The sequence below is a fragment of the Petromyzon marinus genome, chromosome 49 (genome assembly GCF_048934315.1).
Source record: "Petromyzon marinus isolate PM22_M1 ecotype Great Lakes invasive population chromosome 49, UKy_Petmar_22M1.pri1.0, whole genome shotgun sequence".
Lineage (NCBI taxonomy): Eukaryota > Metazoa > Chordata > Hyperoartia > Petromyzontiformes > Petromyzontidae > Petromyzon > Petromyzon marinus.
In genome coordinates this window covers 2,040,474-2,065,545 of record NC_133715.1, presented here as the reverse complement: position 1 = coordinate 2,065,545, position 25,072 = coordinate 2,040,474, and the positions used below count along the sequence as shown (strand labels likewise).

At 45.4% G+C, this 25,072-nt stretch overlaps 11 non-coding genes across 11 annotated transcripts; all 11 read left to right on the top strand.

Annotated features, from left to right (window-relative positions):
* The first annotated feature begins 1,314 nt into the window (after window positions 1-1,314).
* Window positions 1,315-1,386, top strand: TRNAD-GUC (transfer RNA aspartic acid (anticodon GUC)). The gene has a single exon. It is a non-coding gene; the product is annotated as a tRNA-Asp (tRNA).
* Window positions 1,387-2,812: 1,426 nt separating this feature from the next.
* Window positions 2,813-2,884, top strand: TRNAD-GUC (transfer RNA aspartic acid (anticodon GUC)). The gene has a single exon. It is a non-coding gene; the product is annotated as a tRNA-Asp (tRNA).
* A 1,482-nt stretch (window positions 2,885-4,366) lies between these two features.
* Window positions 4,367-4,438, top strand: TRNAD-GUC (transfer RNA aspartic acid (anticodon GUC)). Its single transcript has one exon. It is a non-coding gene; the product is annotated as a tRNA-Asp (tRNA).
* Window positions 4,439-5,860: 1,422 nt separating this feature from the next.
* TRNAD-GUC (transfer RNA aspartic acid (anticodon GUC)) lies at window positions 5,861-5,932 on the top strand. The gene has a single exon. It is a non-coding gene; the product is annotated as a tRNA-Asp (tRNA).
* Window positions 5,933-7,424: 1,492 nt separating this feature from the next.
* On the top strand, window positions 7,425-7,496 carry TRNAD-GUC (transfer RNA aspartic acid (anticodon GUC)). Its single transcript has one exon. It is a non-coding gene; the product is annotated as a tRNA-Asp (tRNA).
* Window positions 7,497-8,978: 1,482 nt separating this feature from the next.
* Window positions 8,979-9,050, top strand: TRNAD-GUC (transfer RNA aspartic acid (anticodon GUC)). The gene has a single exon. It is a non-coding gene; the product is annotated as a tRNA-Asp (tRNA).
* A 1,421-nt stretch (window positions 9,051-10,471) lies between these two features.
* On the top strand, window positions 10,472-10,543 carry TRNAD-GUC (transfer RNA aspartic acid (anticodon GUC)). Its single transcript has one exon. It is a non-coding gene; the product is annotated as a tRNA-Asp (tRNA).
* Window positions 10,544-13,599: 3,056 nt separating this feature from the next.
* Window positions 13,600-13,671, top strand: TRNAD-GUC (transfer RNA aspartic acid (anticodon GUC)). Its single transcript has one exon. It is a non-coding gene; the product is annotated as a tRNA-Asp (tRNA).
* Window positions 13,672-15,095: 1,424 nt separating this feature from the next.
* On the top strand, window positions 15,096-15,167 carry TRNAD-GUC (transfer RNA aspartic acid (anticodon GUC)). The gene has a single exon. It is a non-coding gene; the product is annotated as a tRNA-Asp (tRNA).
* Window positions 15,168-16,754: 1,587 nt separating this feature from the next.
* On the top strand, window positions 16,755-16,826 carry TRNAD-GUC (transfer RNA aspartic acid (anticodon GUC)). Its single transcript has one exon. It is a non-coding gene; the product is annotated as a tRNA-Asp (tRNA).
* Window positions 16,827-18,250: 1,424 nt separating this feature from the next.
* On the top strand, window positions 18,251-18,322 carry TRNAD-AUC (transfer RNA aspartic acid (anticodon AUC)). The gene has a single exon. It is a non-coding gene; the product is annotated as a tRNA-Asp (tRNA).
* Window positions 18,323-25,072: the final 6,750 nt, after the last annotated feature.

The window sequence follows — 25,072 nt, the reverse complement described above, 5'->3', positions numbered from 1 at the left end:
AAATATGCAGTGGATCTCAAAATACCTGTCAGTGTTATACCCAGCACATAATCACGTAATCTCACTTTATTACATGTGATTATATGATGGGTATACTATTGTTGATTTGATTACGTTATACATAATTTACTTATTGCCGATTCTGGTGCATTGGCCATCTTGGTAGTTCTGGATCTTAGTGCTGCTTCTGATACTGTTGATACGTTTACGTTGTTAAATCGTCTTGAGATTTCTGTGGTCATCTCAAGGACTGCTGCTATCTGTTGGCTCATGCCATACAACAAAGAACAGTCTGTCTCAATGGGCGACTTCTCACCTGATCGTGGCTTAGTGTCCTCTGGGGTTGCGCGGGGCTCTAGTTTGGGCCCTCTGTTGTTCAGCATGTATTTGCTACCGCTTGGTCACAATTTTTCGCCTTCATGGCTTAAATTTACACTTTTATACTCACCACTTACAGATGTATCTTAAGACTATGACTGATACCAAAGTTGTAGTTTCCGTACTCTATCACGTTGTCTTGCTGAGGTCAAGTCGTGGATGCATCTAAACTTTCTTAAATTAAGTTGTGGTAAGACAGAGATTATGTTTTTGAGCTCTCCCCATCAAGTGCATTCACTTTTTTCTGGTTTTATTATGGCCATGTACGGGAGTGTGAGGTCAGAAACGTGTTTGTTATCCTACACCCCAGTTTGACATTTGAAACTCCCGTACCTAATACTACCCAAATCTAGTGCTGTTCCTTACTGGTTGGATTACTATAATGTCTTGCTTGAATGGGACCTGGACCTCCACTAGGTCGACTCGGCCTCAAATGAGGACCTGGTGCGGTGTGCAAACAATGCCAGTGGGGAGACAAAGGCAGCCGGGCGTGGCGCTGGCCACTCACAACCTCGTGTGCCGTGCCGGCCTTAATATGAGCTGCTAACTAACAGCACTTGCCCCAACAGTCCGTTAAGGCTATGCGGGGGATCTTTGCCTTTGTGCAATTGTGGTGACTCAATGCCCCTCTTCCGACGACGAACTAGCATCAGGACTCAATGTAAGTGAAAAGAAAAGTGTTTTCTATACAGTGTAACATGCAAATGTACAATTTTTTACAATGCTTCCCTTTTTTGTTGAACGGAAACACATTTTATAACAATGACCGTACGGGCATTTTAATATAGTGCTTTTCTGTGGTCCAAATTACGAACGGGTCTCAGGAACGAATCAGTTTCGTAATCAGAGGAGTGCCGGTAATGTAACGGAATGTTTTATCTTTAATTTTCAACATTTATTTAGAGCCCCAAGTGACATTAGCTTTATTACAGCCATTCCTCGATAGTATAGTGGTTAGTATCCCCGCCTGTCACGCGGGAGACCGGGGTTCAATTCCCCGTCGGGGAGAACAGATTTTTTCAACATTCGTTTTGTAAAATATATTTTTTTCCACTTACGTTAATATTATTTATGAAGGCTTGTTGTTCACTTCTGTCACATGATTTCCACCAATCATTAAATAAGCAGCGGATCTCAAAACACCTGTCAGTTTTATACCCAGCACATAATCACATAATCTCACTTTATTACATGTGATTATATGATGGGTATACTATTGTTGATATGATTACGTTATACATAATTTACTTATTGCCGATTCTGATGCATTGGCCATCTTGGTAGTTCTGGATCTTAGTGCTGCTTCTGATACTGTTTATACGTTTACGTTGTTAAATCGTCTTGAGACTTCTGTGGACATCTCAGGGACTGCTGCTATCTGTTGGCTCATGCCATACAACAAAGAGCAGTCTGACTCAATGGGCGACTGCTCACCTGATCACGGCTTAGTGTCCTCAGGGGTTGCTCGGGGCTCTAGTTTGGGCCCTCTGTTGTTCAGCCTCTATTTCCTACCGCTTGGCCACAATTATTCGTCTTCATGGCTTGAATCTACACTTTTATACTCACGATTCACAGATTTATCTTAAGACTATGACTGACACCAAAGTTGTAGTTTCCGTACTATATCACGTTGTCTTGCTGAGGTCAAGTCGTGGATGCATCTAAACTTTCGTAAATTAAGTTGTGGTAAGACAGAGATTATGTTTTTGAGCTCTCCCCATCAAGTGCATTCACTTTTTTCTGGTTTTACTATGGCCATGTACGGGAGTGTGAAGTTAGAAACGTGGGTGTTTTCCTACACCCCAGTTTGACATTTGAAGCTCCCGTACCTAATATTACCCAAATCTAGTGCTGTTCCTTACCGGTTGGATTACTATAATGTCTTGCTTGAATGGGACCTGGACCTCCACTAGGTCGACTCGGCCTCAAATGAGGACCTGGCGCAGTGTGCAAACAATGCTAGTGGGGAGACAAAGGCAGCCGGGCGTGGCGCTGGCCACTCACCCCCGTGTGTGCCGTGCCGGCCTTAATATGAGCTGGTAACTTACAGCACTTGCCCCAACAGTCCGTTAAGGCTATGCTGGGGATCTTTGCCTTTGTGCAATTGTGGTGACTCAATGCCCCTCTTCCGACGACGAACTAGCATTAGGACTCAATGTCAGTGAAAAGAAAAGTGTTTTCTATTCAGTGTAACATGCAAATGTACAATTTTTTTTACAATGCTTCCCTTTTTTGTTGAACGGAAACACATTTTATAACAATGACCGTACGGGCATTTTAATATAGTGCTTTACTGTGGTCCAAATTACGAACGGGTCTCAGGAACGAATTAGTTTCGTAATCAGAGGAGTGCCGGTAATGTAACGGAATGTTTTATCTTTAATTTTCAACATTTATTTAGAGCCCCAAGTGACGTTAGCATTATTACAGCCATTCCTCGATAGTATAGTGGTTAGTATCCCCGCCTGTCACGCGGGAGACCGGGGTTCAATTCCCCGTCGGGGAGAGCAGGTTTTTTCAACATTCGTTTTGTAAATTATATTTTTTTCCACTTACGTTCATATTATTTATGAAGGCTTGTTGTTCACTTCTGTAACATGATTTCCACCAATCATTAAATAAGCAGTGGATCTCAAAATACCTGTCAGTTTTATACCCAGCACATAATCACGTAATCTCACTTTATTACATGTGATTATATGATGGGTATACTATTGTTGATTTGATTACGTTATACATAATTCACTTATTGCCGATTCTGGTGCATTGGCTATCTTGGTAGTTCTGGATCTTAGTGCTGCTTCTGATACTGTTGATACGTTTACGTTGTTAAATCGTCTTGAGACTTCTGTGGACATCTCAGGGACTGCTGCTATCTGTTGGCTCATGCCATACAACAAAGAGCAGTCTGTCTCAATGGGCGACTGCTCACCTGATCACGGCTTAGTGTCCTCAGGGGTTGCTCGGGGCTCTAGTTTGGGCCCTCTGTTGTTCAGCATCTATTTCCTACCGCTTGGCCACAATTATTCGTCTTCATGGCTTGAATCAACACTTTTATACTCACGATTCACAGATTTATCTTAAGACTATGACTGACACCAAAGTTGTAGTTTCCCTACTATATCACGTTGTCTTGCTGAGGTCAAGTCGTGGATGCATCTAAACTTTCGTAAATTAAGTTGTGGTAAGACAGAGATTATGTTTTTGAGCTCTCCCCATCAAGTGCATTAACTTTTTTCTGGTTTTATTATGGCCATGTACGGGAGTGTGAGGTCAGAAACGTGGGTGTTGTCCTACACCCCAGTTTGACATTTGAAGCTCCCGCACCTAATATTACCCAAATCTAGTGCTGTTCCTTACTGGTTGGATTACTATAATGCCTTGCTTGAATGGGACCTGGACCTCCACTAGGTCGACTCGGCCTCAATTGAGGACCTGGCGCGGTGTGCAAACAATGCCAGTGGGGAGACAAAGGCAGCCGGGCGTGGCGCTGGCCACTCACACCCTCGTGTGCCGTGCCGGCCTTAATATGAGCTTCACTTGCCCCAACAGTCCGTTAAGGCTATGCGGGGGATCTTTGCCTTTGTGCAATTGTGGTGACTCAATGCCCCTCTTCCGACGACGAACTAGCATCAGGACTCAATGTAAATGAAAAGAAAAGTGGTTTCTATACAGTGTAACATGCAAATGTACAAATTTTTTACAATGCTTCCCTTTTTTGTTGAACGGAAACACATTTTATAACAATGACCGTACGGGCATTTTAATATAGTGCATTACTGTGGTCCAAATTACGAACGGGTCTCAGGAACGAATTAGTTTCGTAATCAGAGGAGTGCCGGTAATGTAACGGAATGTTTTATCTTCAATTTTCAACATTTATTTAGAGCCCCAAGTGACATTAGCATTATTAGGGTTCAATTTCTTAAGGGAGAGCGGTCCAGATAGCTGCAGAAGTGCCTTACTTTTTGACAAAGCTCGCAGCTATTCCTCGATAGTATAGTGGTTAGTATCCCCGCCTGTCACGCGGGAGACCGGGGTTCAATTCCCCGTCGGGGAGAGCAGGTTTTTTCAACATTCGTTTTGTAAATTATATTTTCTTTTTTCCACGTACGTTAATATTATGAAGGCTTGCTGTTCACTTCTGTCACATGATTTCCACCAATCATTAAATAAGCAGTGGATCTCAATATCTTTGAGTTTTATACCCAGCACATAATCACGTAATCTCACTTTATTACATGTGATTATATGATGGGTATACTATTGTTGATTTGATTACGTTATACATTATTTACTTATTGTCGAATCTGGTGCATTGGCCATCTTGGTACTTCTGGATCTTAGTGCTGCTTCTGATACTGTTGATACGTTTACGTTGTTAAATCGTCTTGAGATTTCTGTGGTCATCTCAAGGACTGCTGCTATCTGTTGGCACATGCCATACAACAAAGAGCAGTCTGTCTCAATGGGCGACTGTTCACCTGATCGTGGCTTAGTGTCCTCTGGGGTTGCGCGGGGCTCTAGTTTGGGCCCTCTGTTGTTCAGCATGTATTTGCTACCGCTTGGTCACAATTTTTCGCCTTCATGGCTTAAATTTACACTTTTATACTCACCACTTACAGATGTATCTTAAGACTATGACTGATATCAAAGTTGTAGTTTCCGTACTCTATCACGTTGTCTTGCTGAGGTCAAGTCGTGGATGCATCTAAACTTTCTTAAATTAAGTTGTGGTAAGACAGAGATTATGTTTTTGAGCTCTCCCCATCAAGTGCATTCACTTTTTTCTGGTTTTATTATGGCCATGTACGGGAGTGTGAGGTCAGAAACGTGTTTGTTATCCTACACCCCAGTTTGACATTTGCAACTCCCGTACCTAATATTACCCAAATCTAGTGCTGTTCCTTACTGGTTGGATTACTATAATGTCTTGCTTGAATGGGACCTGGACCTCCACTAGGTCGACTCGGCCTCAAATGAGGACCTGGTGCGGTGTGCAAACAATGCCAGTGGGGAGACAAAGGCAGCCGGGCGTGGCGCTGGCCACTCACAACCTCGTGTGCCGTGCCGGCCTTAATATGAGCTGCTAACTAACAGCACTTGCCCCAACAGTCCGTTAAGGCTATGCGGGGGATCTTTGCCTTTGTGCAATTGTGGTGACTCAATGCCCCTCTTCCGACGACGAACTAGCATCAGGACTCAATGTACGTGAAAAGAAAAGTGTTTTCTATACAGTGTAACATGCAAATGTACAATTTTTTACAATGCTTCCCTTTTTTGTTGAACGGAAACACATTTTATAACAATGACCGTACGGGCATTTTAATATAGTGCTTTTCTGTGGTCCAAATTACGAACGGGTCTCAGGAACGAATCAGTTTCGTAATCAGAGGAGTGCCGGTAATGTAACGGAATGTTTTATCTTTAATTTTCAACATTTATTTAGAGCCCCAAGTGACATTAGCTTTGTTACAGCCATTCCTCGATAGTATAGTGGTTAGTATCCCCGCCTGTCACGCGGGAGACCGGGGTTCAATTCCCCGTCGGGGAGAGCAGGTTTTTTCAACATTCGATTTGTAAATTATATTTTTTTCCACTTACGTTAATATTATTTATGAAGGCTTGTTGTTCACTTCTGTCACATGATTTCCACCAATCATTAAATAAGCAGTGGATCTCAAAACACCTGTCAGTTTTATACCCAGCACATAATCACGTAATCTCACTTTATTACATGTGATTATATGATGGGTATACTATTGTTGATTTGATTACGTTATACATAATTTACTTATTGCCGATTCTGATGCATTGGCTATCTTGGTAGTTCTGGATCTTAGTGCTGCTTCTGATACTGTTTATACGTTTACGTTGTTAAATCGTCTTGAGACTTCTGTGGACATCTCAGGGACTGCTGCTATCTGTTGGCTCATGCCATACAACAAAGAGCTGTCTGACTCAATGGGCGACTGCTCACCTGATCGCGGCTTAGTGTCCTCAGGGGTTGCTCGGGGCTCTAGTTTGGGCCCTCTGTTGTTCAGCATCTATTTCCTACCGCTTGGCCACAATTATTCGTCTTCATGGCTTGAATCAACACTTTTATACTCACGATTCACAGATTTATCTTAAGACTATGACTGACACCAAAGTTGTAGTTTCCCTACTATATCACGTTGTCTTGCTGAGGTCAAGTCGTGGATGCATCTAAACTTTCGTAAATTAAGTTGTGGTAAGACAGAGATTATGTTTTTGAGCTCTCCCCATCAAGTGCATTCACTTTTTTCTGGTTTTATTATGGCCATGTACGGGAGTGTGAGGTTAGAAACGTGGGTGTTATCCTACACCCCAGTTTGACATTTTAAGCTGACGTACGTACTATTACCCAAATCTAGTGCTATTCCTTACTGGTTGGATTGCTATAATGCCTTGCTTGAATGGGACCTGGACCTCCACTAGGTCGACTCGGCCTCAAATGAGGACCTGGCGCGGTGTGCAAACAATGCTAGTGGGGAGACAAAGGCAGCCGGGCGTGGCGCTGGCAACTCACCCCCTCGTGTGCCGTGCCGGCCTTAATATGAGCTGGTAACTTACAGCACTTGCCCCAACAGTCCGTTAAGGCTATGCGGGGGATCTTTGCCTTTGTGCAATTATGGTGACTCAATGCCCCTCTTCCGACGACGAACTAGCATCAGGACTCAATGTAAGTGAAGAGAAAAGTGTTTTCTATACAGTGTAACATGCAAATGTACAATTTTTTACAATGCTTCCCTTTTTTGTTGAACGGAAACACATTTTATAACAATGACCGTACGGGCATTTTAATATAGTGCTTTTCTGTGGTCCAAATTACGAACGGATCTCAGGAACGAATTAGTTTCGTAATCAGAGGAGTGCCGGTAATGTAACGGAATGTTTTATCTTTAATTTTCAACATTTACTTAGAGCCCCAAGTGACATTAGCATTATTAGGGTTCAATATCTTAAGGGAGAGCGTTCCAGATAGCTGCAGAAGTGCCTTACTTTTTGCCAAAGGTCGCAGCCATTCCTCGATAGTATAGTGGTTAGTATCCCCGCCTGTCACGCGGGAGACCGGGGTTCAATTCCCCGTCGGGGAGAGCAGGTTTTTTCAACATTCGTTTTGTAAATTATATTTTTTTCCACTTACGTTCATATTATTTATGAAGGCTTGTTGTTCACTTCTGTAACATGATTTCCACCAATCATTAAATAAGCAGTGGATCTCAAAATACCTGTCAGTTTTATACCCAGCACATAATCACGTAATCTCACTTTATTACATGTGATTATATGATGGGTATACTATTGTTGATTTGATTACGTTATACATAATTCACTTATTGCCGATTCTGGTGCATTGGCTATCTTGGTAGTTCTGGATCTTAGTGCTGCTTCTGATACTGTTGATACGTTTACGTTGTTAAATCGTCTTGAGACTTCTGTGGACATCTCAGGGACTGCTGCTATCTGTTGGCTCATGCCATACAACAAAGAGCAGTCTGTCTCAATGGGCGACTGCTCACCTGATCACGGCTTAGTGTCCTCAGGGGTTGCTCGGGGCTCTAGTTTGGGCCCTCTGTTGTTCAGCATCTATTTCCTACCGCTTGGCCACAATTATTCGTCTTCATGGCTTGAATCAACACTTTTATACTCACGATTCACAGATTTATCTTAAGACTATGACTGACACCAAAGTTGTAGTTTCCCTACTATATCACGTTGTCTTGCTGAGGTCAAGTCGTGGATGCATCTAAACTTTCGTAAATTAAGTTGTGGTAAGACAGAGATTATGTTTTTGAGCTCTCCCCATCAAGTGCATTAACTTTTTTCTGGTTTTATTATGGCCATGTACGGGAGTGTGAGGTCAGAAACGTGGGTGTTGTCCTACACCCCAGTTTGACATTTGAAGCTCCCGCACCTAATATTACCCAAATCTAGTGCTGTTCCTTACTGGTTGGATTACTATAATGCCTTGCTTGAATGGGACCTGGACCTCCACTAGGTCGACTCGGCCTCAATTGAGGACCTGGCGCGGTGTGCAAACAATGCCAGTGGGGAGACAAAGGCAGCCGGGCGTGGCGCTGGCCACTCACACCCTCGTGTGCCGTGCCGGCCTTAATATGAGCTTCACTTGCCCCAACAGTCCGTTAAGGCTATGCGGGGGATCTTTGCCTTTGTGCAATTGTGGTGACTCAATGCCCCTCTTCCGACGACGAACTAGCATCAGGACTCAATGTAAATGAAAAGAAAAGTGGTTTCTATACAGTGTAACATGCAAATGTACAAATTTTTTACAATGCTTCCCTTTTTTGTTGAACGGAAACACATTTTATAACAATGACCGTACGGGCATTTTAATATAGTGCATTACTGTGGTCCAAATTACGAACGGGTCTCAGGAACGAATTAGTTTCGTAATCAGAGGAGTGCCGGTAATGTAACGGAATGTTTTATCTTCAATTTTCAACATTTATTTAGAGCCCCAAGTGACATTAGCATTATTAGGGTTCAATTTCTTAAGGGAGAGCGGTCCAGATAGCTGCAGAAGTGCCTTACTTTTTGACAAAGCTCGCAGCTATTCCTCGATAGTATAGTGGTTAGTATCCCCGCCTGTCACGCGGGAGACCGGGGTTCAATTCCCCGTCGGGGAGAGCAGGTTTTTTCAACATTCGTTTTGTAAATTATATTTTCTTTTTTCCACGTACGTTAATATTATGAAGGCTTGCTGTTCACTTCTGTCACATGATTTCCACCAATCATTAAATAAGCAGTGGATCTCAATATCTTTGAGTTTTATACCCAGCACATAATCACGTAATCTCACTTTATTACATGTGATTATATGATGGGTATACTATTGTTGATTTGATTACGTTATACATTATTTACTTATTGTCGAATCTGGTGCATTGGCCATCTTGGTACTTCTGGATCTTAGTGCTGCTTCTGATACTGTTGATACGTTTACGTTGTTAAATCGTCTTGAGATTTCTGTGGTCATCTCAAGGACTGCTGCTATCTGTTGGCACATGCCATACAACAAAGAGCAGTCTGTCTCAATGGGCGACTGTTCACCTGATCGTGGCTTAGTGTCCTCTGGGGTTGCGCGGGGCTCTAGTTTGGGCCCTCTGTTGTTCAGCATGTATTTGCTACCGCTTGGTCACAATTTTTCGCCTTCATGGCTTAAATTTACACTTTTATACTCACCACTTACAGATGTATCTTAAGACTATGACTGATATCAAAGTTGTAGTTTCCGTACTCTATCACGTTGTCTTGCTGAGGTCAAGTCGTGGATGCATCTAAACTTTCTTAAATTAAGTTGTGGTAAGACAGAGATTATGTTTTTGAGCTCTCCCCATCAAGTGCATTCACTTTTTTCTGGTTTTATTATGGCCATGTACGGGAGTGTGAGGTCAGAAACGTGTTTGTTATCCTACACCCCAGTTTGACATTTGCAACTCCCGTACCTAATATTACCCAAATCTAGTGCTGTTCCTTACTGGTTGGATTACTATAATGTCTTGCTTGAATGGGACCTGGACCTCCACTAGGTCGACTCGGCCTCAAATGAGGACCTGGTGCGGTGTGCAAACAATGCCAGTGGGGAGACAAAGGCAGCCGGGCGTGGCGCTGGCCACTCACAACCTCGTGTGCCGTGCCGGCCTTAATATGAGCTGCTAACTAACAGCACTTGCCCCAACAGTCCGTTAAGGCTATGCGGGGATCTTTGCCTTTGTGCAATTGTGGTGACTCAATGCCCCTCTTCCGACGACGAACTAGCATCAGGACTCAATGTACGTGAAAAGAAAAGTGTTTTCTATACAGTGTAACATGCAAATGTACAATTTTTTACAATGCTTCCCTTTTTTGTTGAACGGAAACACATTTTATAACAATGACCGTACGGGCATTTTAATATAGTGCTTTTCTGTGGTCCAAATTACGAACGGGTCTCAGGAACGAATCAGTTTCGTAATCAGAGGAGTGCTGGTAATGTAACGGAATGTTTTATCTTTAATTTTCAACATTTATTTAGAGCCCCAAGTGACATTAGCTTTGTTACAGCCATTCCTCGATAGTATAGTGGTTAGTATCCCCGCCTGTCACGCGGGAGACCGGGGTTCAATTCCCCGTCGGGGAGAGCAGGTTTTTTCAACATTCGATTTGTAAATTATATTTTTTTCCACTTACGTTAATATTATTTATGAAGGCTTGTTGTTCACTTCTGTCACATGATTTCCACCAATCATTAAATAAGCAGTGGATCTCAAAACACCTGTCAGTTTTATACCCAGCACATAATCACGTAATCTCACTTTATTACATGTGATTATATGATGGGTATACTATTGTTGATTTGATTACGTTATACATAATTTACTTATTGCCCATTCTGATGCATTGGCTATCTTGGTAGTTCTGGATCTTAGTGCTGCTTCTGATACTGTTTATACGTTTACGTTGTTAAATCGTCTTGAGACTTCTGTGGACATCTCAGGGACTGCTGCTATCTGTTGGCTCATGCCATACAACAAAGAGCAGTCTGACTCAATGGGCGACTGCTCACCTGATCACGGCTTAGTGTCCTCAGGGGTTGCTCGGGGCTCTAGTTTGGGCCCTCTGTTGTTCAGCATCTATTTCCTACCGCTTGGCCACAATTATTCGTCTTCATGGCTTGAATCAACACTTTTATACTCACGATTCACAGATTTATCTTAAGACTATGACTGACACCAAAGTTGTAGTTTCCCTACTATATCACGTTGTCTTGCTGAGGTCAAGTCGTGGATGCATCTAAACTTTCGTAAATTAAGTTGTGGTAAGACAGAGATTATGTTTTTGAGCTCTCCCCATCAAGTGCATTCACTTTTTTCTGGTTTTATTATGGCCATGTACGGGAGTGTGAGGTTAGAAACGTGGGTGTTATCCTACACCCCAGTTTGACATTTTAAGCTGACGTACGTACTATTACCCAAATCTAGTGCTATTCCTTACTGGTTGGATTGCTATAATGCCTTGCTTGAATGGGACCTGGACCTCCACTAGGTCGACTCGGCCTCAAATGAGGACCTGGCGCGGTGTGCAAACAATGCTAGTGGGGAGACAAAGGCAGCCGGGCGTGGCGCTGGCAACTCACCCCCTCGTGTGCCGTGCCGGCCTTAATATGAGCTGGTAACTTACAGCACTTGCCCCAACAGTCCGTTAAGGCTATGCGGGGGATCTTTGCCTTTGTGCAATTATGGTGACTCAATGCCCCTCTTCCGACGACGAACTAGCATCAGGACTCAATGTAAGTGAAGAGAAAAGTGTTTTCTATACAGTGTAACATGCAAATGTACAATTTTTTACAATGCTTCCCTTTTTTGTTGAACGGAAACACATTTTATAACAATGACCGTACGGGCATTTTAATATAGTGCTTTTCTGTGGTCCAAATTACGAACGGATCTCAGGAACGAATTAGTTTCGTAATCAGAGGAGTGCCGGTAATGTAACGGAATGTTTTATCTTTAATTTTCAACATTTACTTAGAGCCCCAAGTGACATTAGCATTATTAGGGTTCAATATCTTAAGGGAGAGCGTTCCAGATAGCTGCATAAGTGCCTTACTTTTTGCCAAAGGTCGCAGCCATTACTCGATAGTATAGTGGTTAGTATCCCCGCCTGTCACGCGGGAGACCGGGGTTCAATTCCCCGTCGGGGAGAGCAGGTTTTTTCAACATTCGTTTTGTAAATTCTATTTTTTTCCACTTACGTTAATATTATTTATGAAGGCTTGTTGTTCACTTCTGTCACATGATTTCCACCAATCATTAAATAAGCAGTGGATCTCAAAACACCTGTCAGTTTTATACCCAGCACATAATCACATAATCTCACTTTATTACATGTGATTATATGATGGGTATACTATTGTTGATTTGATTACGTTATACATAATTTACTTATTGCCGATTCTGGTGCATTGGCCATCTTGGTAGTTCTGGATCTTAGTGCTGCTTCTGTTACTGTTTATACGTTTACGTTGTTAAATCGTCTTGAGACTTCTGTGGACATCTCAGGGACTGCTGCTATCTGTTGGCTCATGCCATACAACAAAGAGCAGTCTGACTCAATGGGCGACTGCTCACCTGATCACGGCTTAGTGTCCTCTGGGGTTGCTCGGGGCTCTAGTTTGGGCCCTCTGTTGTTCAGCCTCTATTTCCTACCGCTTGGCCACAATTATTCGTCTTCATGGCTTGAATCTACACTTTTATACTCACGATTCACAGATTTATCTTAAGACTATGACTGACACCAAAGTTGTAGTTTCCGTACTATATCACGTTGTCTTGCTGAGGTCAAGTCGTGGATGCATCTAAACTTTCGTAAATTAAGTTGTGGTAAGACAGAGATTATGTTTTTGAGCTCTCCCCATCAAGTGCATTCACTTTTTTCTGGTTTTATTATGGCCATGTACGGGAGTGTGAGGTTAGAAACGTGGGTGTTATCCTACACCCCAGGTTGACATTTTAAGCTGACGTACGTACTATTACCCAAATCTAGTGCTATTCCTTACTGGTTGGATTGCTATAATGCCTTGCTTGAATGGGACCTGGACCTCCACTAGGTCGACTCGGCCTCAAATGAGGACCTGGCGCGGTGTGCAAACAATGCTAGTGGGGAGACAAAGGCAGCCGGGCGTGGCGCTGGCCACTCACCCCCTCGTGTGCCGTGCCGGCCTTAATATGAGCTGGTAACTTACAGCACTTGCCCCAACAGTCCGTTAAGGCTATGCGGGGGATCTTTGCCTTTGTGCAATTATGGTGACTCAATGCCCCTCTTCCGACGACGAACTAGCATCAGGACTCAATGTAAGTGAAGAGAAAAGTGTTTTCTATACAGTGTAACATGCAAATGTACAATTTTTTACAATGCTTCCCTTTTTTGTTGAACGGAAACACATTTTATAACAATGACCGTACGGGCATTTTAATATAGTGCTTTTCTGTGGTCCAAATTACGAACGGATCTCAGGAACGAATTAGTTTCGTAATCAGAGGAGTGCCGGTAATGTAACGGAATGTTTTATCTTTAATTTTCAACATTTACTTAGAGCCCCAAGTGACATTAGCATTATTAGGGTTCAATATCTTAAGGGAGAGCGTTCCAGATAGCTGCAGAAGTGCCTTACTTTTTGCCAAAGGTCGCAGCCATTCCTCGATAGTATAGTGGTTAGTATCCCCGCCTGTCACGCGGGAGACCGGGGTTCAATTCCCCGTCGGGGAGAGCAGGTTTTTTCAACATTCGTTTTGTAAATCATATTTTTTTCCACTTACGTTAATATTATTTATGAAGGCTTGTTGTTCACTTCTGTCACATGATTTCCACCCATCATTAAATATGCAGTGGATCTCAAAATACCTGTCAGTGTTATACCCAGCACATAATCACGTAATCTCACTTTATTACATGTGATTATATGATGGGTATACTATTGTTGATTTGATTACGTTATACATAATTTACTTATTGCCGATTCTGGTGCATTGGCCATCTTGGTAGTTCTGGATCTTAGTGCTGCTTCTGATACTGTTGATACGTTTACGTTGTTAAATCGTCTTGAGATTTCTGTGGTCATCTCAAGGACTGCTGCTATCTGTTGGCTCATGCCATACAACAAAGAACAGTCTGTCTCAATGGGCGACTTCTCACCTGATCGTGGCTTAGTGTCCTCTGGGGTTGCGCGGGGCTCTAGTTTGGGCCCTCTGTTGTTCAGCATGTATTTGCTACAGCTTGGTCACAATTTTTCGCCTTCATGGCTTAAATTTACACTTTTATACTCACCACTTACAGATGTATCTTAAGACTATGACTGATACCAAAGTTGTAGTTTCCGTACTCTATCACGTTGTCTTGCTGAGGTCAAGTCGTGGATGCATCTAAACTTTCTTAAATTAAGTTGTGGTAAGACAGAGATTATGTTTTTGAGCTCTCCCCATCAAGTGCATTCACTTTTTTCTGGTTTTATTATGGCCATGTACGGGAGTGTGAGGTCAGAAACGTGTTTGTTATCCTACACCCCAGTTTGACATTTGAAACTCCCGTACCTAATATTACCCAAATCTAGTGCTGTTCCTTACTGGTTGGATTACTATAATGTCTTGCTTGAATGGGACCTGGACCTCCACTAGGTCGACTCGGCCTCAAATGAGGACCTGGCGCGGTGTGCAAACAATGCCAGTGGGGAGACAAAGGCAGCCGGGCGTGGCGCTGGCCACTCACAACCTCGTGTGCCGTGCCGGCCTTAATATGAGCTGCTAACTAACAGCACTTGCCCCAACAGTCCGTTAAGGCTATGAGGGGGATCTTTGCCTTTGTGCAATTGTGGTGACTCAATGCCCCTCTTCCGACGACGAACTAGCATCAGGACTCAATGTAAGTGAAAAGAAAAGTGTTTTCTATACAGTGTAACATGCAAATGTACAATTTTTTACAATGCTTCCCTTTTTTGTTGAACGGAAACACATTTTATAACAATGACCGTACGGGCATTTTAATATAGTGCTTTTCTGTGGTCCAAATTACGAACGGGTCTCAGGAACGAATCAGTTTCGTAATCAGAGGAGTGCCGGTAATGTAACGGAATGTTTTATCTTTAATTTTCAACATTTATTTAGAGCCCCAAGTGACATTAGCTTTATTACAGCCATTCCTCGATAGTATAGTGGTTAGTATCCCCGCCTGTCACGCGGGAGACCGGGGTTCAATTCCCCGTCGGGGAGAGCAGGTTTTTTTCAACATTCGTTTTGTAAATTATATTTTTTTCCACTTACGTTAATATTATTTATGAAGGCTTGTTGTTCACTTCTGTCACATGATTTCCACCAATCATTAAATAAGCAGTGGATCTCAAAACACCTGTCAGTTTTATACCCAGCACGTAATCACGTAATCTCACTTTATTACATGTGATTATATGATGGGTATACTATTATATTCTTAGTTTTTTCGGTAAAGTCACGTTGAAGAGAAACAACAAAATAACAAAATATATATAAAACAATAAAAAAATTCTCACGACGTTTCGACCATAACTCAAACGGTCATCATAATTTACTTATTGCCGATTCTGATGCATTGGCCATCTTGGTAGTTCTGGATCTTAGTGCTGCTTCTGATACTGTTTATACGTTTACGTTGTTAAATCGTCTTGAGACTTCTGTGGACATCTCAGGGACTGCTGCTATCTGTTGGCTCATGCCATACAACAAAGAGCAGTCTGACTCAATGGGCGACTGCTCACCTGATCACGGCTTAGTGTCCTCAGGGGTTGCTCGGGGCTCTAGTTTGGGCCCTCTGTTGTTCAGCCTCTATTTCCTACCGCTTGGCCACAATTATTCGTCTTCATGGCTTGAATCTACACTTTTATACTCACGATTCACAGATTTATCTTAAGACTATGACTGACACCAAAGTTGTAGTTTCCGTACTATATCACGTTGTCTTGCTGAGGTCAAGTCGTGGATGCATCTAAACTTTCGTAAATTAAGTTGTGGTAAGACAGAGATTATGTTTTTGAGCTCTCCCCATCAAGTGCATTCACTTTTTTCTGGTTTTATTATGGCCATGTACGGGAGTGTGAGGTTAGAAACGTGGGTGTTATCCTACACCCCAGTTTGACATTTTAAGCTGACGTACGTACTATTACCCAAATCTAGTGCTATTACTTACTGGTTGGATTGCTATAATGCCTTGCTTGAATGGGACCTGGACCTCCACTAGGTCGACTCGGCCTCAAATGAGGACCTGGCGCGGTGTGCAAACAATGCTAGTGGGGAGACAAAGGCAGCCGGGCGTGGCGCTGGCCACTCACCCCCTCGTGTGCCGTGCCGGCCTTAATATGAGCTGGTAACTTACAGCACTTGCCCCAACAGTCCGTTAAGGCTATGCGGGGGATCTTTGCCTTTGTGCAATTATGGTGACTCAATGCCCCTCTTCCGACGACGAACTAGCATCAGGACTCAATGTAAGTGAAGAGAAAAGTGTTTTCTATACAGTGTAACATGCAAATGTACAATTTTTTACAATGCTTCCCTTTTTTGTTGAACGGAAACACATTTTATAACAATGACCGTACGGGCATTTTAATATAGTGCTTTTCTGTGGTCCAAATTACGAACGGATCTCAGGAACGAATTAGTTTCGTAATCAGAGGAGTGCCGGTAATGTAACGGAATGTTTTATCTTTAATTTTCAACATTTACTTAGAGCCCCAAGTGACATTAGCATTATTAGGGTTCAATATCTTAAGGGAGAGCGTTCCAGATAGCTGCAGAAGTGCCTTACTTTTTGCCAAAGGTCGCAGCCATTCCTCGATAGTATAGTGGTTAGTATCCCCGCCTGTCACGCGGGAGACCGGGGTTCAATTCCCCGTCGGGGAGAGCAGGTTTTTTCAACATTCGTTTTGTAAATCATATTTTTTTCCACTTACGTTAATATTATTTATGAAGGCTTGTTGTTCACTTCTGTCACATGATTTCCACCCATCATTAAATATGCAGTGGATCTCAAAATACCTGTCAGTGTTATACCCAGCACATAATCACGTAATCTCACTTTATTACATGTGATTATATGATGGGTATACTATTGTTGATTTGATTACGTTATACATAATTTACTTATTGCCGATTCTGGTGCATTGGCCATCTTGGTAGTTCTGGATCTTAGTGCTGCTTCTGATACTGTTGATACGTTTACGTTGTTAAATCGTCTTGAGATTTCTGTGGTCATCTCAAGGACTGCTGCTATCTGTTGGCTCATGCCATACAACAAAGAACAGTCTGTCTCAATGGGCGACTTCTCACCTGATCGTGGCTTAGTGTCCTCTGGGGTTGCGCGGGGCTCTAGTTTGGGCCCTCTGTTGTTCAGCATGTATTTGCTACCGCTTGGTCACAATTTTTCGCCTTCATGGCTTAAATTTACACTTTTATACTCACCACTTACAGATGTATCTTAAGACTATGACTGATACCAAAGTTGTAGTTTCCGTACTCTATCACGTTGTCTTGCTGAGGTCAAGTCGTGGATGCATCTAAACTTTCTTAAATTAAGTTGTGGTAAGACAGAGATTATGTTTTTGAGCTCTCCCCATCAAGTGCATTCACTTTTTTCTGGTTTTATTATGGCCATGTACGGGAGTGTGAGGTCAGAAACGTGTTTGTTATCCTACACCCCAGTTTGACATTTGAAACTCCCGTACCTAATATTACCCAAATCTAGTGCTGTTCCTTACTGGTTGGATTACTATAATGTCTTGCTTGAATGGGACCTGGACCTCCACTAGGTCGACTCGGCCTCAAATGAGGACCTGGCGCGGTGTGCAAACAATGCCAGTGGGGAGACAAAGGCAGCCGGGCGTGGCGCTGGCCACTCACAACCTCGTGTGCCGTGCCGGCCTTAATATGAGCTGCTAACTAACAGCACTTGCCCCAACAGTCCGTTAAGGCTATGCGGGGGATCTTTGCCTTTGTGCAATTGTGGTGACTCAATGCCCCTCTTCCGACGACGAACTAGCATCAGGACTCAATGTAAGTGAAAAGAAAAGTGTTTTCTATACAGTGTAACATGCAAATGTACAATTTTTTACAATGCTTCCCTTTTTTGTTGAACGGAAACACATTTTATAACAATGACCGTACGGGCATTTTAATATAGTGCTTTTCTGTGGTCCAAATTACGAACGGGTCTCAGGAACGAATCAGTTTCGTAATCAGAGGAGTGCCGGTAATGTAACGGAATGTTTTATCTTTAATTTTCAACATTTATTTAGAGCCCCAAGTGACATTAGCTTTATTACAGCCATTCCTCGATAGTATAGTGGTTAGTATCCCCGCCTGTCACGCGGGAGACCGGGGTTCAATTCCCCGTCGGGGAGAGCAGGTTTTTTTCAACATTCGTTTTGTAAATTATATTTTTTTCCACTTACGTTAATATTATTTATGAAGGCTTGTTGTTCACTTCTGTCACATGATTTCCACCAATCATTAAATAAGCAGTGTATCTCAAAATACCTGTCAGTTTTATACCCAGCACATAATCACGTAATCTCACTTTATTGCATGTGATTATATGATGGGTATACTATTTTTGATTTGATTACGTTATAAATGATATACTTATTGCCGATTCTGGTGCATTGGCCATCTTGGTAGTTCTGGATCTTAGTGCTGCTTCTGATACTGTTGATACGTTTACGTTGTTAAATCGTCTTGAGACTTCTGTGGACATCTCAGGGACGGCTGCTATCTGTTGGCTCATGCCATACAACAAAGAGCAGTCTTACTCAATGGGCGACTGCTCACCTGATCGCGGCTTAGTGTCCTCAGGGGTTCCTCGGGGCTCTAGATTGGGCCCTCTGTTGTTCACCCTCTATTTCCACCGCTTGGCCACAATTATTCGTCTTCATGGCTTAAATCTGCACTTTTATACTCACGATTCACCGATTTATCTTAAGACTATGACTGACACCAAAGTTGTAGTTTCCGTACTATATCACGTTGTCTTGCTGAGGTCAAGTCGTGGATGCATCTAAACTTTCTTAAATTAAGTTGTGGTAAGACAGAGATTATGTTTTTGAGCTCTCCCCATCAAGTGCATTCACTTTTTTTCTTGTTTTATTATGGCCATGTACGGGAGTGTGAGGTCAGAAACGTGGGTGTTATCCTACACCCCAGTTTGACATTTGAAGCTCCCGTACCTAATATTACCCAAATCTAGTGCTGTTCCTTACCAGTTGGATTACTATAATGCCTTGCTTGAATGGGACCTGGACCTCCACTAGGTCGACTCGGCCTCAAATGAGGACTTGGCGCGGTGTGCAAACAATGCTAGTGGGGAGACAAAGGCAGCCGGGCGTGGCGCTGGCCACTCACACCCTCGCGTGCCGTGCCGGCCTTAATATGAGCTGGTAACTTACAGCACTTGCCCCAACAGTCCGTTAAGGCTATGCGGGGGATCTTTGCCTTTGTGCAATTGTGGTGACTCAATGCCCCTCTTCCGACGACGAACTTGCATCAGGACTCAATGTAAGTGAAAAGAAAAGTGTTTTCTATACAGTGTAACATGCAAATGTACAATTTTTTACAATGCTTCCCTTTTTTGTTGAACGGAAACACATTTTATAACAATGACCGTACGGGCATTTTAATATAGTGCTTTACTGTGGTCCAAATTACGAACGGGTCTCAGGAACGAATTAGTTTCGTATCAGAGGAGTGCCGGTAATGTAACGGAATGTTTTATCTTTAATTTTCAACATTTATTTAGAGACCCAAGTGACATTAGCATTATTAGGGTTCAATATCTCATGGGAGAGCGTTCCAGATAGCTGCAGAAGTGCCTTACATTTTGACAAAGCTCGCAGCCATTCCTCGATAGTATAGTGGTTAGTATCCCCGCCTGTCACGCGGGAGACCGGGGTTCAATTCTCCGTCTGGGAGAGCTTGTTTTTTTACAATCTTTTTTAATTATATTTCTTCCACTCACGTTAATATTATTAATGAAGGCTTGCTGTTCACTTCTGTCACATGATTTCCACCAATCATTAAATAAGCAGTGGATCTCAAACTACCTGTCAGTTTTATACCCACCACATAATCATGTAATCTCACTTTATTACATGTGATTATGTGATGGGTATACTATTGTTGATTTGTTTACGTTATAAATGATTTACTTATTGCCGATTCTGGTGCATCGGCCATCGTGGTAGTGCTGGATCTTAGTGCTGCTTCTGATACTGTTGATACGTTTACGTTGTTAAATCGTCTTGAGACTTCTGTGGACATCTCAGGGACTGCTGCTATCTGTTGGCTCATGCCATACAACAAAGAGCAGTCTGTCTCATTGGGCGACTGCTCACCTGATCACGGCTTAGTGTCCTCAGGGGTTGCGCGGGGCTCTAGTTTGGGCCCTTTGTTGTTCAGCCTGTATTTGCTACCGCTTGGTCACAATTTTTCGCTTTCATGGCTTAAATTTACACTTTTATACTCACGACTTACAGATTTATCTTAAGTCTATGACTGACACCAAAGTTGTAGTTTCCGTACTCTATCACGTTGTCTTGCTGAGGTCAAGTCGTGGATGCATATAAACTTTCTTAAATTAAATTGTGGTAAGACAGAGATTATGTTTTTGAGCTCTCCCCATCAAGTGCATTCACTTTTTTCTGGTTTTATTATGGCCATGTACGGGAGTGTGAGGTCAGAAACGTGTTTGTTATCCTACACCCCAGTTTGACATTTGAAGCTCCCGTACCTAATATTACCCAAATCTAGTGCTGTTCCTTACTGGTTGGATTACTATAATGTCTTGCTTGAATGGGACCTGGACCTCCACTAGGTCGACTCGGCCTCAAATGAGTATGTGGGGGCTAATGCCCCCCTCCCCACTCCCCATTAGGTGGGGGCTAATCTCCCCCTCCCTCACCATGAGCGGGGGGGGGGGCACGTCTACTTGGTGGGGGCTCATGCCCCCCCCTTCACTCCCCATTAGGTGGGGGGCCGATGCCCTCCCCCCCACCCGCCATTGGGGGGGGGGTCAATCACCTCCACCCCCTCCTCGGGCGTCCTAACCGCGTGGACTACGTATTTGTTTGACTCGCCGCTGCGTGGGGTTTCGTTAATAATTTGCACTAAGCCGTTGTGTCAACAAGGCGACCGCTCCCTCGCGGTCCGGATATTAATAAATTAATCGTCGCTCGCGCGGCCCCCCCCCTACCCACGCGTTTTCTCCACGTGACACTCGCGCGCGTCTCCCCGTTAACACTGCGGTGCACGCACAGACACACGTGACACTCGCGCGCGTCTCCCCGTTAACACTGCGGTGCACGCACAGACACACGTGACACTCGCGCGCGTCTCCCCGTTAACACTGCGGTGCACGCACAGACACACGTGACACTCGCGCGCGTCTCCCCGTTAACACTGCGGTGCACGCACAGACACACGTGACACTCGCGCGCGTCTCCCCGTTAACACTGCGGTGCACGCACAGACACACGTGACACTCGCGCGCGTCTCCCCGTTAACACTGCGGTGCACGCACAGACACACGTGACACTCGCGCGCGTCTCCCCGTTAACACTGCGGTGCACGCACAGACACACGTGACACTCGCGCGCGTCTCCCCGTTAACACTGCGGTGCACGCACAGACACACGTGACACTCGCGCGCGTCTCCCCGTTAACACTGCGGTGCGAGCACAGACACGCGCCGGCGCGGGCAGTCGTTGATATTTTAATATGCGCGCGCGTCACACCCACACTGATTTATAGTCACCCACACACCGTCGTACGCCGATTGCTGTCCCACCGCTCTTCACACGCACACATGCACCACGCGGCAAACGTCAGTCTGTGCTAAGATGTATTTCCCGGAGCGAATAGGGGACCCCTGTTTATGGCCCCCTTCAGCCAGCACCCTTCAGACAGCGCTGACCTCCTATCACCTCGCCGTCGCAGAGTGCGTCTATCCTCCAAGCTGACTGCGAGCTGGGCTGAATTGCCCCCCTCCCCCGTACCTATTCAGCTGCACGATGGGGGTTGGGGAAGATGCCCGCCTCGGAGACTTTGCCTCTGCAATCGTTTTCAGCTACATCCTGCAGGCGTCCCACGGACGCTGAGGGCGGCTGGTATTCTCTCCCACTGCTCCAGGAGAACTCTGATCCAATCCGCCCCTCCCGGCCCCCTTATGTCCCCAAAGCCCCTTAACCCCCGGGTCATATGACGTCATCCTGCGCATCCAATTGAATCCTCTTTGCGGCCGTTTTGAGCGCTCTGGCCGTTGGGGGGGGGGGGCGGGGGGGGGGGTCGCGTAACCCCCCCCCCCTTCCCATTGTCTATGTACCTGCGTTCCTCGCCGTTGACTCACCGATAATCCCCTCGCTCCCTCCAAATTAAATCAACTTTTATCTGCCTAGGGGCTTTAGCCTCCCACCCCACTGTTTACCCTGCCGCTGGGTGCTGGCTGAAGGTGCCATCCCCCCGTGTTGTGTATGCTTCATCGCGGCCGGCCTGTAAAGCTCTATGCCCCCTTTTTGGGGGGGCCGCCATGCAATCCGGTCTGGGGGGCTCAGCCAATTTCCTCGTTCGGGGAAACCATAGACTGTCCCTGCTAGTGGGGTCCTCGGGTGAAACCCCATCGTACCAGGTGATCCCTCCTCGAGACCCTACGGGGGTGCATGCGAGTGTTTAGTGGGGCGTGCGTGCGTTCGTGGGGGGGGGGGGGTGCGAGGAGAGGGTAGTACCGGCCGAGTTGCTCCGCCGCAGTGGCACGACATAGCCCCCCGAGGTGTCCGTCCCTGTCCCGGGTTGACTGGAGCACCTCGCTTGGGCCGCCCCCACGAGGTAGCGCCGCGGAGTCCGCGAGACTCACCCGGCCCTTGTTGCCGGTGCGGTGTGTAAACAATGCCAGTGGGGAGACAAAGGCAGCCGGACGTGGCGCTGGCCACTCACACCCTCGTGTGCCGTGCCAGCCTTAATATGAGCTGGTAACTAACAGCACTTACCCCAACAGTCCGTTAAGGCTATGTGGGGGATCTTTGCCTTTGTGCAATTGTGGTGACTCAATGCCCCTCTTCCGACGACGAACTAGCGTCAGGACTCAATGCTTCCCTTTTTTGTTGAACCGAAACCCATTTTATAACAATGACCGTATAGGCATTTTAATATAGTGCATTACTGTGGTTGAACTTACGAACGGGTCTCAGGAACGAATTCGTTTCGTAACCCGAGGAGTGCTGGTAATGTAGCGGAATGTTTCATCTTTAATTTTCAGCATCAATTCAGAGCCTCAGGTGACATTACCATTATTAGGGTTAATGCTACCATACGTCGATGGTCATTAACTGTGAGCAGACAACAGGTATTGTGATATCTTGCACCCAAAAACAGCAGGATGTACAAACATGATGTGCATTCATAATGCGCATACATAATGTATGTTGATTACCCTATTAATAACTCAACCGGTAATGGCTATCCATTGTAATTTACATGTATTAATTCCACCCCGCTCCCTCCTGGCCTCCACACCTGATTGGCTCACAAGTGGTATAAATGTTGTGGGTTTAATCTCCAACACACTTTACTAGTTTAATGACAGGGTGTCACCTGTCGGCCTGAAGGGGTAATCGCGGTTATGGACATGTTACATAATGTCTAATTATGAGGGGGGCGTATCTGGGGTAAAGATGAAAGGTGGAGTCAGTCGGAAAGCTCCAGGAACCTGCTCGAAGGTTCTGGAAGGGGGCGTGGCCGGAGGCGGGGCTTGACCGCGCCGGGGTGGATATAACTGGGACCGAAACAGGTTCGGTGCTGTTGCGGGTCCTGGGTCCTGGGTGCGTCGTTGCTCACCGTTATTTATCTTCGTCGTCTGGCCACGTGGCCGATCTTCTGCAAGGCCCTCATCGTCGCCGTCGCTTCGCTACTCAGACAGCTATGTAGTTGGACGCCAACGATGGGGTTGTGTAGAAGGGTTGGTTATGTGTAGCTACGTAGAACATTACATAAATGTATCGCCCAGTGTTGTGCTTAAAGTGTGAGACTAGAAATGCCCACAGAAGAGCTCATGATGGGGTGGACCCGAAGGCCCTCGACTCTCTGGTAATGGAAAGGATGCTGGGGCTGGCACGGGAGATGGGGGTTATCTTGCCGTTGATTGACGAAGACGAACAGACGTCCTGATGGGCCGCCAGATGTCTACAGGCCCACGAGAACTTTCACCAGTGGTCCCAGATGGCGGCGTGGATGGGAGAACCCAGCCACCACCCCCCACGAAACTGGCAACAAGGGCCGGGGCGAGTCCCACGGACTCCGTGGCGTTACCTGGTTGGAGCGACCCAGGCGAGGTGCTCCAGTCAGTCCGGGACGGGGACGGGCACCTCGGGGGGCTATGTGGTGCCACGACTGCGGAGCAACTCCGCAAGCGCCGCGATTGTCCACTACCCCCCACCCTGAGCACACGCACACACGCAGCACTTGCACCCACGGAGTGTCCTGGCGGGGGATTGCCTGACACATCGGGTTTTAATCTGGGGCCTCTAGAGGGAAAGTCCCACGGTTTTCCGGTGCCAGGAGATTGGCCGACCCTCGCAGGGCAGGTTGCATTGCGATACCCCTAAAATTGGTTTAAAATTGTGTAATGAGAGAGCGCCATCCGGGGCATGCCAGAGGGTAATGGGTACAGGCACCATTACGTAATCAGCATCCAATCCGAAGGGGGGATAATATCTGGGCCAGAGAGGACGGGCTGAGTCGCACAGAGAGGTTCTGTAATCATCGGGAGGGTTCCACAAGGGGGCGTGGCTAGAGGCGGAGCTTAGCTTCGCCGGGAGGGATATAAGGAAGATCAGGGCAGGGCTCGAGGTCAGTGGGGAAGCCTGGGTTCCGGACGGCATCGCTGCTCATGCCCTCCTCGCCACGGGCCACGTGGCGGATCCTCCAACGGAGCTCACCTCTCCTTCCGGCACGCCGTCAGTCAGTGGCGAGGCCGGGAGAGTGGAGTGAGCTGTGGGGGTGCTTGGAGAGGGACGCCTCGTCTACGGTGTTGAGAATAGGGAATCACCCGGAGGGGGAGGGAGCGGAGCTGTGCCGTACTACCGTTAATTAAAGAAGCACTCTGACAA